We start from the raw sequence: 15,805 nt of genomic DNA on the forward strand, positions 1-15,805 counted from the left end.
CGCGGCAGGGAGATCCCTTAGCGCGATTAAGTATAGCGGCCGCGTCTACTTACCATGTAGGCCAGCATTTTGCTAGCCTACATTGTAAGCATCTCCCGCTCTGCTAGGAAGATGCGTAGGGCCGCCTAGGTTCGCCTAAGGCTACCGCCTAGCCTTAGGTGAGCTTAGGCGGGCTTGTGGGCCTCCCTAGGCTCCCGGAGGCGCCTTCAATATAGGCGGCCTGCCTGGGGAGCATTTTTTTTTAGAAAACTTGCCTTCCGATTGGTTGATTAGACAGCTATAGGACGCCTGCCGCTGCCTACAATCGGGACGCACTTTGCAGAATCATTGCCAAAATGTCTCACAGTTGTTGCAATATCACTGTATAGATGGACTCCTTGTGTTTCACTTTCTGGACAATTGGCTGGTCCAAAGTACATCAAAGAAAGGGGCTCAGGAATCAGGGTGTATCCAGTAGTGGCCAATTTAGGTCACACGTTCAGTTGAGGATGGGCTGAGGAGGGTTTTGATGGCTGGGATGGTTAAGATGGGCTGCAGTGAACTTTGATGGAGACTCCAGTAGATGGAACCTAAGCACACTGCTAGGCAGGGCTCTGGGTTTCTGGCCCAGAAATATCTAAGAAAAAGGACCATTTAAACTAAATAATTAATTTATGGAGCATGGAACCTTAGCACACTACTGGGTAGGGCTCTGGGTTTCTGGCCCAGAAATATGTAAAAAAAGGACCATTTAAACTAACGGCCTCTTTTTACAAAGCTGCGCAGAAACAGCCTTGAAGCCCTTAAATTCTCTATGACCTTCGGGACTGTTAGCACAGAGCAGCCGCTAGCACGGCTTTGTAAAAGAGGGCGTAAATAATTAATTTATGGAGCATGTATGGTTGGGCAGACTGGATGGACCACTTGGGTCTTTATCTGCCATTATTTTCTATATTACATATCTGGCAGAAACCCAACTAGTAGTAACATTCCATGCTACCAATCCCAGGGCAAGAAGTGGCTTCCCTTATGTCTGTATCTCGATTGCAGATTATGGACTTTCTTCCAGGAATTTTTCCAAATCTTTTTTTTAAACCCAGATATGCTAATTGCTGTTACTACATCTTCTACCACAATGAGATATATCCTGGTTGGGTCTGCTGGGACACAGTGATCATTACATGATCAAATTTGAGCTGATACCAGGGAGTAACATCACAAAAGAAAACTACTGTAGAGGTGTTTAATTTTTGAAAGGGCAACTATGATAAAATGAGGAAAATAGCTAAAAAAGGATCAGTTGCAAAGGTTAGGACGCTAAACCAGATGTAGATGTTATTTAAAAATATCATTGTGTAAGCCCAGACCAGATGTATTCCACGTATCGGCAAAAGTGGAAAGAAGAGGAAACGAGAGCCGGCGTGATTAAAAGGTGAAATGAAAGAGCCAAAAAAATCCTTTAAAGAATGGAAAAAGGATCCGAATGAAGAAAATAAAGAAGAAAAGCAAGCATTGGCAAGTTAGATGCAAAGCATTGATAAAGAAAGCTAAGAAAGAATATGAAGAGAAACTTGCAAAAGAGGCAAAGACTCATAACAATTTTTTTAGGTATATCAGAAGCAGAAAACTTGTGAGGAAATCTGTCGGACCGCTGGATGATCAAGGAGCAAGAGGGTGCTCAGGGAGGATAAGGCCATAGCGAAAAGACTGAATGAATTCTTTGCTCCAGTCTTTACGGAAGAAGATATAAGAGATCTACCTGAACTGGAAATGGTTTTCAAGGATGATGATGCAGAGGAGCCGAAATAAATCTGGTGAATCTGGAAGATGTATTAGCCAAATCGACAAGTTAAAAAGTGATAAATCGCCAGGACCGGATGGTATACATCCCAGGGTACTAAAAGAACTCAAACATGAAATTGCTGACCTGCTGTTAGTGATCTGTAACCTGTTGCTAAAATTGTCTGTAGTACCTGAAGAGTGGAGGGTGGCCAATGTTACGCCAATTTTTAAAAAGGGCACCAGGGGAGATCTGGGAAATTACATACCGGAAAGCCTCACTTCAGTGCTGGGAAAAATGGTAGAAACAATTATAAAAAAAAAATTGTGGAACACGTAGACAAACATGATTTAATGAGACAGAATCAGCATGGGTTCAGCCGAGGAAGATCTTGCCTTACCAATTTGCTTGACTTCTTTGAAGGTGTGAATAAACATGTGGATAAAGGTGAGCTGGTTGGTATAGTATATCTAGATTTTCTGAAAGCTTTTGATAAAGTTCCTCACGAGATGCTCCTAAGAAAATTAAAGTGTCTTGGGATACATGGTAAAGATCAGTTGTGGATTAGGAATTGGTTATTGGATAGAAAACAGAGGGTAAGGTTAAATGGTCATTTTTCTCAATGGAGGAGAGTAAACAGTGGAATGCCGCAGGGGTCTATACTTGGACCGGTGCTATTTAACTTATTTATAAATGATCTGGAAACTGGAACGAAAAGTGAGGTGATTAAATTTGCAGATGACATTAAACTGTTCAAAGTTGTTAAAACACATGCGGTTTGTGAAAAATTGCAGGCAGACCTTAGGAAATTGGAAGACTGGGTGTCCAAATGTCAGAAATTTAATGTGGACAAATGTAAAGTGATGCACATTGGGAAGAATAACCTCAATCACAGTTACCGGATGCTAGGGTCCACCTTGGGGATTAGCGCCCAAGAAAAGGATCTGGGTATCATCATAGACAATACAATGAAACTTTCCACCCAATGTGTGGCGGCCAAAAAAGCAAACAGGATGCTAGGAATTATTTAAAAAGGGATGGTTAACAAGATTAAGAATATTATAATGCCCCTGTATCGTTCCTGAGACCTCATATGGAGTATTGAGTTCAATAGTGGTGCTAGAAAAGGTTCAAAGAAAAGCGACCAAGATAATAAAGGGGATGGAACTCCTTTCATATGAGGAAAGACTTAGACAAATTCATCACCTGTCCTAAACAGACCAACCTTCGCTCACCACACTTTTCCCTCTACAAACCCGAAGCAATCTCTCAGGCAACCCTTCTCACTTCCTCCCCTTACAATCCCTCTTACTTTTCCTCCCCTTACTACCCTTTTCTTCTGTAACATTCCCCCTCATGCATTTGTAATTCGCTGAATGTCCAGTCTTCTTTCGATGTGTACCGCCTAGAAGTCATCTGACTATGGCGGTATAGAAAAATAAAGTTATTATTATAAAGTTATTATTAAAATGGTTAAGGCTCTTCAGCTTGGAAAAGAGAAGGCTGAGGGGAGATATGATTGAAGTGTACAAAATCCTGAATGGGTACAAGTGGATCGATTTTTCACTCTGCCAGAAATTACAAAGACCAGGGGAAATTCTTTTAAAATCAATGGGAGGAAATATTTTTTCACTCAGAGAATAGTTAAGCTCTGGAACGCATTACCAGAGGTTGTGGTAAGAGCAGATAGCGTAGCTGGTTATAAGAAAGGTTTGGACAAGTTCCTGGAGGAAAAGTCCATAGTCTGTTATTGAGAAAGACATGTGGGAAGCCACTGCTTGCTCTGAATCAGTAGCATTGAATATTGCTACTCCTTGGGTTTTGGCCAGGTATTAGTGACCTGGATTGGCCACCGTAAGAATGGACTACTGGGCTTACTGACCCAGTAAGGTTATTCTTATGTTCTTATGGATTGTGTGTTTCAGGGAGACGGAGAGGGAAAGGTTGGATGGAGAAACAAAAATTAGCCTACATATTATCCTCTAGCCCTGAAATGGTCAACAATGCTAAAAACATTTTTGCTACATACTAGACCAAAATTAGCAGCTATAAGTTGTCTCCACGCTTCCATTTTATAGGCAATTTAACTTTGTTCCCTAAGCTCTGAGAGATTGGAAGACTTGAGAACTTTTGAGAAAAGTGGCCAGTTTGGGTTTCTATCAAAGAAATGGGGGGGGAGGAGGGGGGGCGAAAGCAGGAGTAATCTAGTGATTAGAGCAGTGGGCCGAGAACCACGAAAGCCAGGATTCAAATCCCACTGAGGCTTCGTGGGACTGTGGGCAATATACTTTACTTTCATTATGTAAGATATAGTTTTAGATTGTAAATCTTTGTGCAGTGTTTTTCAACCTTTTTACACCCGTGGACTGGCAGAAATAAGATAATTATTTTGTAGACCGGCAAACTACTAGGACTAAAATTTAAAAACCCCGTTTCTGCCCCATCTCCGCAAGCTCGGTCTCCGCAAACCATCTGATCCCATCTGCACAAGCCACAGTTATGATTTTATATTGAACGTATTTTATTAAAGTATAAAAAGAAACAATATTCTGAACAATTGTGATTTTATAAATACAAATATACAGAGCACGGACCAACAAAACCCCTGTCTCCCCTCCCCTTCCCTTCACATATATCCCCTCTACTATCAAGAAAACTGAACAAGCCAAGTTATTATAGAATGCTACACAGAAATATCATGCTAACAGAATACTGCAGTCCCCAGTTATGTCTCTAGCAGGATATATATTTCAAATCTGATATATTCTAATGACAAAATAGAAATAAAATTATTTTTTCTACCTTTTGTTGTCTCTGGTTTCTGCTTTCATCTTCTTTTCACTCTTTTCCTTCCAGCATCTGCCCTGTCTCTTCAATCCAGCATCTGCCCGTTTCATCCACTGTCTGCCTTCTCCCCCTTCCATATGTATCTCACTTCTTTCTATGCCCCTCTCCGCTGTCCATCCAGCCTGTGCCTCCTCTCTCCTTTTTACATCATTCATTCCAGCTTCACTGCTTTCTTCATTTTTATCTCTCCTACACCAGATCTAGCATCTTTATCCCTCTCTCATTTCTCTGCTGACCACCTTTCCAGCATCAATCTCTCTCTACTTTCTCATTCCTCTCTCTCCCCTTTCCCTCATCTGATCTCTCCATTCCACCCTGACCTCCTTCCCCTCCTATAATCTCCCTGCCAGTTGTTTCCTTCCTTTTTTCTTTCTCCCTTCCCTCCTCCCCCTATCCAACATTAACTCTCTTCCCATCCCTTTCCCTCCTTCCCTCTCAGCAGCATCTCTCCATTTACCTCCCTCCAAGTCCAGTAGCAGCTCTCCCTTTATCCAGCAGCTTCCCAGCCTCCTACAGTGGCTTCCTCCCCTTCCAGCAGCTCTCAGTACTTGCCTGCAGGAAGTTGCCGGTGAATCACTGCCCTGGCAAGTAGGAGAGCTTCTGGGAGGGGAGACAGCCACTGTGAAGGCTCTCCAGGATCTTGCTTGCACAGCTGACCAGCTCCCTCCACCTGCACCTGTACCTGCAGCTCTCTACGCTCCACTTGCACCTTCCCCGCGGCCCTATTCAGCAATTCGACAGGGCGGTGATCAAGACAGGCTGCCGACATCGGGACCTTCACTCTCTGAGTCCCGCCTATTTTGTTTCAACTTCCTGTTTCTGAACAAGCGAGACTCGCTGAGGGAAGGCCCCGACATCGGCAGCCTGTCTTGATCGCCCGAGGCTGGGAGGAACGGCAGTCGGCAGGAACTTGAACTGCCGACTCGATCTCGCCGGCCCTGTGTGGACCGGCAGAAATTTTCTGCGGACCGACACCGGTCATATTTTTTAAGTCCAAAAATCAAACGCACAGCAGCATTCTGGATCAATCAAAGTCTTTGTAAAGTCTTCTTTGGTAGCCCCAAATAAACTATATTGCAGTAGTCCAATGTTGATAGTACCAAAGATTGAACCAATAACCAAAAGGATTCCCCATCAAAAAACTTCTTGATGGTCCTTAATTTCCATAGTACAGCATAACTTTTTTAAATTAATAAATCAGTATGCTTTTTTTTATATATAATATTTCTTTATTGAGCAAACTAGTACACACATAACATAACAGAGTAAAGGGACATCCATCAATCCAGAAAAAAAATGCCCTACCGGGCATACAGAGAAAAGGTCATAAACACAACCAAGATCAGATGTCTCAGGAACAAGAGGTGCTCAATACAATTTTCCATGTAAAACCCTCTGAAACCCCCCCCCCCCCCCAGGACATATCGTAGCACCCCAATACTATAACAGCTTTTTAAAAGTTAAGCTGCGATCCAAGGTTTTTCCAAAAATTTTAAATAGGAGTGAGCTTTTTGTACATTTGGTACATAATGAGCAATCTGTGTTTTATCTATATAATAATCCTATATAATAAAAAGCTAGCCGCGCATGCGCACTCCTATTTGCGTGTTCCGAATGCTGTAGGTCTGTGGTCGCAGGAGTGCGCATGCGCAAGTCTCCAGCCTTCTTCCCAGAACCTACCTTGGCCGCCAGCAGTGGCGGCTCCTCTCACAAGCCCCCAGTGCTTGGGGCCCACACCGAGCCATCCGACATTACCATAAAATCTTCAGGCGCGAGCGGCGGCTTGCTGCACACGCCCCAATGCCAAGCGCTCTTTTAAAATCTTCAGGCACGAGCGGCGGCTTGCCGCATGTGCCCTGACCTCCAAACCCCCCTGCCGGCATCTATTTTTCCTCCTCCTCTTCGCCTGCTCACAGCGTTTAACTGAAAAGCGCTGCGCTGTGCTGCCACTGGCCTCACAATCTTCTCTCCACTGCGGCCCGCCCTCTCACAACTTCCTGTTTCCGCTAGGGTTGGCCGCAGTGTAGAGAAGACACCGAGGCCAGTAACAGCGCGGTGCAGCGCTTTTCTGTGAGGCAAGTAGATTTCTGTGGCTCATATGCACAGGGGGAGCAGGAAAGGAATGCTGCTGGACGGGGGAAGGGAAAAGGAAGGGAACAGGGGGAGCAGGCAAGGGGTGGGTGCACAGGGAAAGGGGGAATGCTGCTGCTGCACAGGGAAGTGGGGGGGAATGCTGCTGCTACAATGGGAAAGGGGGAATGCTACTGCTGTACAGGGAAGTGTGGGGGAATGCTGCTGTACAGGGAAGGGGGGAATGCTGTTGCTGCTACACAGAGAAGGGGGGAATGCTGCTGTTGCTGCACAGGGAAGTGTGGGAGGGGGGAAAGGGAAAGGGGGCCAGGGAGCAATCTTGGTTTGCTTTGGGGGGGAGACAAAAGGGGGCCATGGAGAGAGACAGAAAGATAGGCAGGCAGCGCACGAGAATGAAAAACAGACACACAGAAAGACAGCAGGCAGGAAGAGAGACAGAAAGAAAGAAACACAGACAGACAAAGGGGGCCAGGGAGAGAGACAGACAGAAAGAAAGACAGACAGTGGGAGGGAGAGAGACGCAGAAAGAGACAGGGGCAGGGAGAGACACAGAAAGAAAGAAAGACAGATAGACATATTCTAGCACCCGTTAATGTAACGGGCTTAATGACTAGTTGTATATATATATATATGTATATATATATATATATATACATATATATATATATATACATACATATACTGTATATACTCTTTTCTTAGAGGACAAGCAGTATGTCAATTGCCAAATATGGATGACAACATCTGATAGAACTTTCCACAGGTGCTACCAACTTTCTATGTCTAGAAGCTTTTGGCAGCCTCGACCATGCAGGTGTGAGTACCTTCCTGCATATCTCATTGGCACAGGACCAGGTAGTTGTCATTTTTCTGTAGAGCAGATGGGCCTATTTTAGTGTGCTCTCATAGTGACAGTTTTGTTTGGCAACCTTCTTTGCCTTGCAGCACGTTTACATAGTAAATGACAGCAGATAAAGACCTGAACGGTCCATCCAGTTTGCCCAACATTCACACTCTTACTTTCATGTTTAAATTGGTTTTTTCTTTAATATTTCTGGGCAGTAGGCCATAGAAGTCCACCCCTAATGGTGTCTTTAGTTTTCCACTGCTGGATTTGCCATTGAAGCCCACTACAGCCTATCCTAACCATCCTGTTACTGGAGCTTCTATTAAAGCCGTTCCCAGCTCATCCTAAACCAAATCGCCATATACAGGATGCCAGTACCGGCCTTAGTTTGTTTTATACAATTTATTTTCTAATTAAAGATCCTCTGAGTTCATCCCACACTTTTTTGAATTCTGTCATTGTTTTCATCTCCACCACCTCCCTCGGGAGAGCATTCCAGGCATCCACCACCCTCTCCATGAAAAATAATTTCCTAACATTACTCCTAAGTCTGCCACCCTGCAACCTCAATTCATGCCCTCTTACCATTTTCCTTCCTCTGGAAAAGATTTATTTCTATATTGATACCTTTCAAGTATTTAAATATCTGTATCATATCTCTCCAGTCCCTTCTCTCCTCTAGAGTATACATATTCAGGGCTTCCAATCTCTTCATGTATGTCTTTAGGCGCAAGCCCCTTACCATTTTTGTCACTTTTCTCTGGACTGTTTCAAGTCTTTTAACATCCTTAGCCAGATAAGGCCTCCAAAACTGAACACAGAATATATCCAGGTAGGGCCTCACCAATGACCTGTACAGGGGCATCAACACCTCCTTTCGTTCTCTTTCTATACAGCCCAGCATCCTTCAGGCTACAGACATGACTTTGTCGTTGCCTTCAGATCCTTAGACACGATAACTCCAAGGTCCCTCTCCCCATCTGTGCATACCAGCCTCTCACCTCTCAGCACATACAGTTCCCTCGAATTTCCACTAATCATCATGCTGCACTTTTTTGCATTGAATTTTAGTTGCCAAACATTAAACCAGATCCTTTTTCATGTTTTCACTCCCTTCGGGGTGTCCACACAGTTATAAATCATGGTATCATCTGCAAAAAGGTAAACTTTAACTTCTAGCCCTTCAGCAATGTTGCTCACAAATATATTGAACAGAATAGGACCCAACACTGATCCTGGTGGCACTCCTCTACTCACCTTTCCTTCCTCTGAGCAAATTCCATTAACCCTCAGGCTTTTGTCTGTCAACCAGGTTCTAATCCAGTTCACTACTTTGGGTCCTATATTCTGTCTGTCAAGGAAAATGCTTAAAAATAAGCTAAAAGGGTCTGTTAGGCTGAAGGGGGGAATTCGGCGTGGAGGGGAGGGGGGGAACATCTTCATGGCAGCAGGCAGAGGGAAGACTTTTTTAGAGTGGTGAGAAGAGGATCTGGGGACTGTACAATAAAAAAAAATGTTATGCAGGTGTTTCCTGACTATTGACTGGGACTCCTACACAACACACACAAACAAAAACAGCACACACAAAATACAACACACACAAAACAAAGCATACACACAATACAACACACAAAACAAAGCACACACACACAATACAACACACACAAAACACAGCACACACACAATACAACACACAAAACACAGCACACACAATACAACACACAAAACAAAGCATACACACACAAAACACAGCACACACACACACAATACAACACAACACACAAAACAAAGCACACACACAAAACACGGCACACACACACACAACACAACACACAAAACAAAGCATACACACACAAAACAGAACACACACAAAACAAAGCATACACACACAAAACACAGCACACACACAATACAACACACACAAAACAAAGCACACACACACACAAAACAAAGCCCACACAAAACACAGCACACACACAAAACAAAGCACACACAACACAGCACACACACAATACAACACACACAAAACAAAGCACACACACACAAAACAAAGCACACACAAAACACAGCACACACACAATACAACACACACAAAACAAAGCACACACACACAAAACACAACACACACAAAACAAAGCACACACAAAACACAGCACACACACAATACAACACACACAAAACAAAGCACACACACACAAAACACAACACACACAAAACAAAGCACACGCAAAACACAGCACACACACAATACAACACACACAAAACAAAGCACACACACACAAAACACAACACACACAAAACAAAGCACACACAAAACACAGCACACACACAATACAACACACACAAAACAAAGCGCACACACAAAACACAGCACACAAAACACAGCACACACACAAAACACAGCACACACACAGCACACACAAAACACAGCACACAAACACAACACACACACAACATACAACACACAGAGCACACACACAACACACACACAACACACAGAGCACACACACAACACACACAAACACAACACACACACAACACACACAAACACAACACACACACACACAACACACACACAACACACACAAACACAACACACACAACACAAACACACACACAACACACACACAACACACACACAACACACACAACACACACACACAACACACACACAACACACACACAACACACACACAACACACACACAACACACACACAACACACACACAACACACACACAACACACACAACACACACACAACACACACACAACACACACACACAACACACACACACAACACACACACACAACACACACACACACCACACACACACACCACACACACACACCACACACACACACCACACACACACACAACACACACACAACACACACACAACACACACAACACACACACAACACACAACACACACACAACACACACACAACACACACACAACACACACACAACACACACAGCACACACACAAACACACAACACACACACAGAGCACACACACAGAGCACACAACACACACACAAAACACACACAAACACAAACACACACACACAACACAAACACACACAACACACACACACAAACACACAACACACACACAACACACACACAAACACACAACACAAACACACACAACACACACACAAACACACAACACAAACACACACAACACACACAACACAAACACACAACACACACACAACACAAACACACAACACACACACACAACATACACACAAACACACAACACACACACAACATAAACACACACAACACACACACAACATACACACAAACACACAACACACACACACACAATACACAGAACTTGCTCTAAGATAAGTCTTTCTTAAACAAGTTCTTACTGATAATTTATTGGTGGTGGTTGCACAAATAATTTAAATGAAAAAATATATTAAAAAAAGGATCCGCTGAAGAAAATGGCTCTTATTCTCCTTATATAAGGTGACCATATGTCCCGTTATTTGACCGACTGTCCCGTTGTCCTGACCCTCCGCTTTGGGATGCTGAAATGCCCCATTTTTAGGGACAGCGTCCCAAAGGTGTGCACGGGGACAACGGACTGGTGATCGCTTCCTCTCCCTGCCACGCTAAAGCCTGCCTCCCTCCAGTGCCAATTCAATCCCTCCCCGGTCTTCCGCAGCTGTTGCTTCTTGACGCCCAGAAATGGGGTTAGTGCGGGATTGGGGGTGGGACTGACAATTAATTGATGTCCCGTTTTAATGAAAAAAATAAATGGTCACTTTATCCTTATATGAACTTTATACGAAAAGGATGAAGAGCAAACTGAGGATTCTACAGAAAAAAGCACTGTTATTTAATGAAAGTAGGATTACAGTGATAAATTTATGAAATAATGTAAGATTTTTACTGGGTTGCTAATGTGTTATATAGATTGTTGTGTCTTCCCAGTTGAATATTAGCCTATTGAAATTAGAGCACGTTTTGTGTATACTAGATGTCTGGCAGATATTGCTGCATTTTGTTTCTCCATCCCGCCTCTTCATCCTTTTCATGGCCCCAGGAAGGGTCGGACAGCTTCCAAGGCCTCTTTTGCTATATGGATCAAGACTGCTGTGAAGTCCATTTACAATTCTAGTTTTAGATAAGTAACTTCAGGATTGAGGGCTCACTTGATTTGGACTCTGATAGCTGGGCCTGGGCCGTTTCTTTGCAAGATATTTGTAGGGCTATGACATGGAGAATGATTACTTCATTGAGAAGTATTATAGGTTTGTTGTGCTAGCTAGAGCCTGTGCAGTTATATGGGGGTGTCCTGTTGTCTCCCATCCTGCTTGGGTACATCCCATTTGTTCAGAACAGTGTGGCTGACGCTAAGAAAGGTGAATTTATGTTTTGCCTTGATAATTTCCTTTTAATCGGCCACACCATTCTGAAACATACATTTGGAAGACTAGGGCCTGGGGCTTACCAGGGTGCTCTGCTTCTTACTTTTCAGTCTTAAAAATAAAATGAAGGTTATCTTGGCATATGCAGGGTAGTGAGTGACACTCTGTGGTGTGACACTCGTTTGATAATTGCAGCTATAGTAGATGATGGGGCACGGGTGTGTGTTATGAAGGGATCTTCTGCTCTTCTGTCAGATGCATACTGAAGTTTTCCTCTCGATATACTGGTAAGGTCACTAGAAAAAGCTCTGTCTTTTCTCTACCTCCATCTGCTGGTATAACATCCACTTGTTCAGAATGGTGCAGCTGAGTAAAGAAAATGAAATTTATTAAGGTAAGACATAATTTCACCTTTCTGTATCCACCCATTACATTTCAGTCATCACTCATCACCTTTAAGGACTGTTTTCTGTAACCACCAACTAGAGTTGACTGGTGGTTTCTGATGAGTTTGTTTTCAGTCTTACTCTCCCAAGTTAGTTTCTGTGTCTTTATTCCCCTTGCTTCCCCCCTCCCGTTTTTTTTTTTTTTTTTCTAATATCCTCCTTACTCTTTGTCTCTGCTCTCAGGGGAGTGAAGGGTTGGTTGCTTGCAATACTGCAGCCTGTTCCATGGGGACCTAGGTGATGAGATATCCAAGCAACAACCTCACTAGTTTAGAAAGGCTAAGTGTAGAAAAGATCTGAGATTATTAGAGTTTTGCTGTGAGACATTCAGTTGGAGGGGCATTGGGTATTGGATTAAATAGAGGAACTTGTAGGCTGTTCTACATAGGATGGTGAGGAAAATATTGAAAACTTATCTGGATAAAATGTGATAGTCAGCTAGTAGTCAAGCTTCTACAGCTGCAACTTATTCTTAGAAGGGTAGATTTAATAGCAGAATAGATGGAGTGGGCCAATCGGGCTTTATCTGCTATCATCTACTAGTAGTGTATTTTTTAATGTAATATATTGTTTTTACTTTAGGAGACTAATCATGTGGCTAGATTTGAGATGATGATTGAAGAGTGTCCCTTTAAATTTCATTGCTTCAATTCCTTAAGGATAAAGAAAATCTTGGAACAAGGTATGTCCTCTTGCTGCTGAGTACTTTTCTAGGGACACTTTTAAGAATTTCATTAAATGGAAGAGGAAAATAGACCATAAAAGTTCATACTATTTTGATGTTACTATGTTACTATATGATAGTTGGGTTTTATTTTGTTTGTTTTTAGCTGATGAAGCTGATGAATGGAGATTCTGCATTTTGTCACATAATTGAATGCCCTAAGATTGCAAGTAAACAGATTGAGAAGAACCATCTATTATAATAAAACCCTAAGCGCGCATGCGCACTTCAAACTTCATGTTCTCTGCGTCTGTGATCTGTAGCTCCGTGGCAGTCCAGCTGCGCATGCGGAGTTTTAAATGGTGACCACGGACGCAAGGAGGCGGAGAACACGCTGGCGACTCCCTCCTCCCGCTCTCACTCACTGTAAGGCCTGCGGGGTGTTCAAAATTGGCCTGCCAGACAACAAACTGCTGCCGCCGCTGCTGCTCTTCATTCGCCTCTTCAAAGCAGCCTGCTGAGGATCGCCAGCCGGCTGTAGCGAACCTCGCAGGCCGCTCTCCACCTCAGGAGCACGTTCCCTCTGACGCGATCCCGTACGTCAGAGGAGGGGTGGGATCGCGTCAGAGTGAGCATGCCTGCGAGGTTCGCTACAGCCGGCCGGCGATCCTCAGCAGGCTGCTTTGAAGAGGCAAATGAAGAGCAGCAGCAGCAGCATAGAGGGAGGGTAAGAACAGCTGTTTGGGAGCAGGTATTAGGTAGCAGGGAAGAGGTGCAGCTGGACAGGGGAGAGCAGGGAAGGGGTGCTGCTGGACAATGGGGAGGTAAAAGGAAGGGAGAAGGGCTGCTGCTGGACAGGGGGCACGAGACAAAAAACTCCAAAAATACTGCCACTAACCTATACTAGAAACTACAAAAAAGGCAGGAATAGTCAAAGGTTCAGAGAGTGGTCGCTCAAGGTAAAATACCTGTACACATAACGTAAATAAATTCAATAGAGATGAGGTATAGGGTGCCCTCAATGTGAGGAGGCAGCGAGGGGAGACAAGGCTCCAACGCTTAACAGAGTCAAGTGAGGGTAATATACCTACACCCGCACACCATCATAGGGCACCCGAAGTGTGCAATAAATCAAAAGTGCTAAACCACAACTCAATAAGTAATGAAATCAATTACAGTGTATATCAAGTGAAAAACCACTGAGCGACCACTCGCTGAACCCCCCAGCCAACTCCCCAACAGCAATGAAAAGCAGACTTAACTGAAGGATAGAAACATTCCTGGGGCTCAAAGAACAAAACCTGGACAGGGGAAGCAGGAAAGAGGTAAATTTCATCTGCCATTTGGACATTCAGTCTTCCAATTTCCTAAAGTCTTCCTGCAGTTTTTCAAAGTCCGCATACGTTTTAACAACTTTGAACAGTTTAGTGTCATCTGCAAATTTAATCACCTCACTCATAGTTCCAATTTCCAGATCATTTATAAATTAAATAGCACCGGTTTCCATACAGATCCCTGCAGCACACCGCTATTCACCCTACTCCATTGAGAAAAATGGCCATTTAACCCTACCCTTTGTACATATTACCGTATTTTCACGCAAATAACGCGCACCCGTGTAAAACGCGCACACGGGTATAGCGCGCAGAAATCACGATGATATGTACAAAAACTTTTGTATACCGCGCTCACGGGTATACCGCGCATGATGCCCGACGCTCCTTTCGCCCGCCCTGACTTTCCGTGCGCTGTCCCGACTCTCCGTTCACCCCCCCTGACTTCCGTGCACTGCCCTGACTTTCCGTGCGCTGTCCCGACTCTCTGTTCACCCCCCCTGACTTCCGTGCACTGCCCTGACTTTCCGTGCGCTGTCCCGACTCTCCGTTCACCCCCCCTGACTTCCGTGCACTGCCCTGACTTTCCGTGCGCTGTCCCGACTCTCCGTTCACCCCCCCTGACTTTCCGTGCACTGTCCCCCCTTGAAGTCCTGTCCCCCCTTGAAGGTCTGTCCCCATCCTGAAAGCCTGATGCCCCCCCCCCGACGTCCGATACATCCCCCCCCCCGGCAGGACCACTCGCACCCCCACCCCGAAGGACCGCCGACTCCCCAACAATATCGGGCCAGGAGGGAGCCCAAACCCTCCTGGCCACGGCGACCCCCTAACCCCACCCCGCACTACATTACGGGCAGGAGGGATCCCAGGCCCTCCTGCCCTCGACGCAAACCCCCTCCCCCCCCCAATGACCGCCCCCCCCAAGAACCTCCGACCGCCCCCCCAGCCGACCCGTGACCCCCCCTGGCCGACCCCCACGACCCCCCCACCCCCCTTCCCCGTACCTTTGGTAGTTGGCCGGACAGACGGGAGCCAAACCCGCCTGTCCGGCAGGCAGCCAACGAAGGAATGAGGCCGGATTGGCCCATCCGTCCTAAAGCTCCGCCTACTGGTGGGGCCTAAGGCGCGTGGGCCAATCAGAATAGGCCCTGGAGCCTTAGGTCCCACCTGGGGGCGCGGCCTGAGGCACATGGTCGGGTTGGGCCCATGTGCCTCAGGCCGCGCCCCCAGGTGGGACCTAAGGCTCCAGGGCCTATTCTGATTGGCCCACGCGCCTTAGGCCCCACCAGTAGGCGGAGCTTTAGGACGGATGGGCCAATCCGGCCTCATTCCTTCGTTGGCTGCCTGCCGGACAGGCGGGTTTGGCTCCCGTCTGTCCGGCCAACTACCAAAGGTACGGGGAAGGGGAGTGGGGGGTCGTGGGGGTC

General features: G+C 45.2%; 1 protein-coding gene across 2 annotated transcripts in view; it reads left to right on the top strand.

Moving 5' to 3' along the window:
* The window catches only part of PCMTD1 (protein-L-isoaspartate (D-aspartate) O-methyltransferase domain containing 1), a 129,417-nt gene that overhangs the window by 24,115 nt on the left and 89,497 nt on the right, over window positions 1–15,805 (top strand). For both annotated transcript variants that reach the window (XM_033933693.1, XM_033933692.1), the window contains exon 2: window positions 12,963–13,062. The gene's annotated coding sequence lies outside the window, so the exon portion shown is untranslated. The remainder of the gene's footprint in view (window positions 1–12,962; window positions 13,063–15,805) is intronic.

Source organism: Geotrypetes seraphini, chromosome 2 (genome assembly GCF_902459505.1).
Source record: "Geotrypetes seraphini chromosome 2, aGeoSer1.1, whole genome shotgun sequence".
Classification (NCBI taxonomy): Eukaryota; Metazoa; Chordata; class Amphibia; order Gymnophiona; family Dermophiidae; genus Geotrypetes; species Geotrypetes seraphini.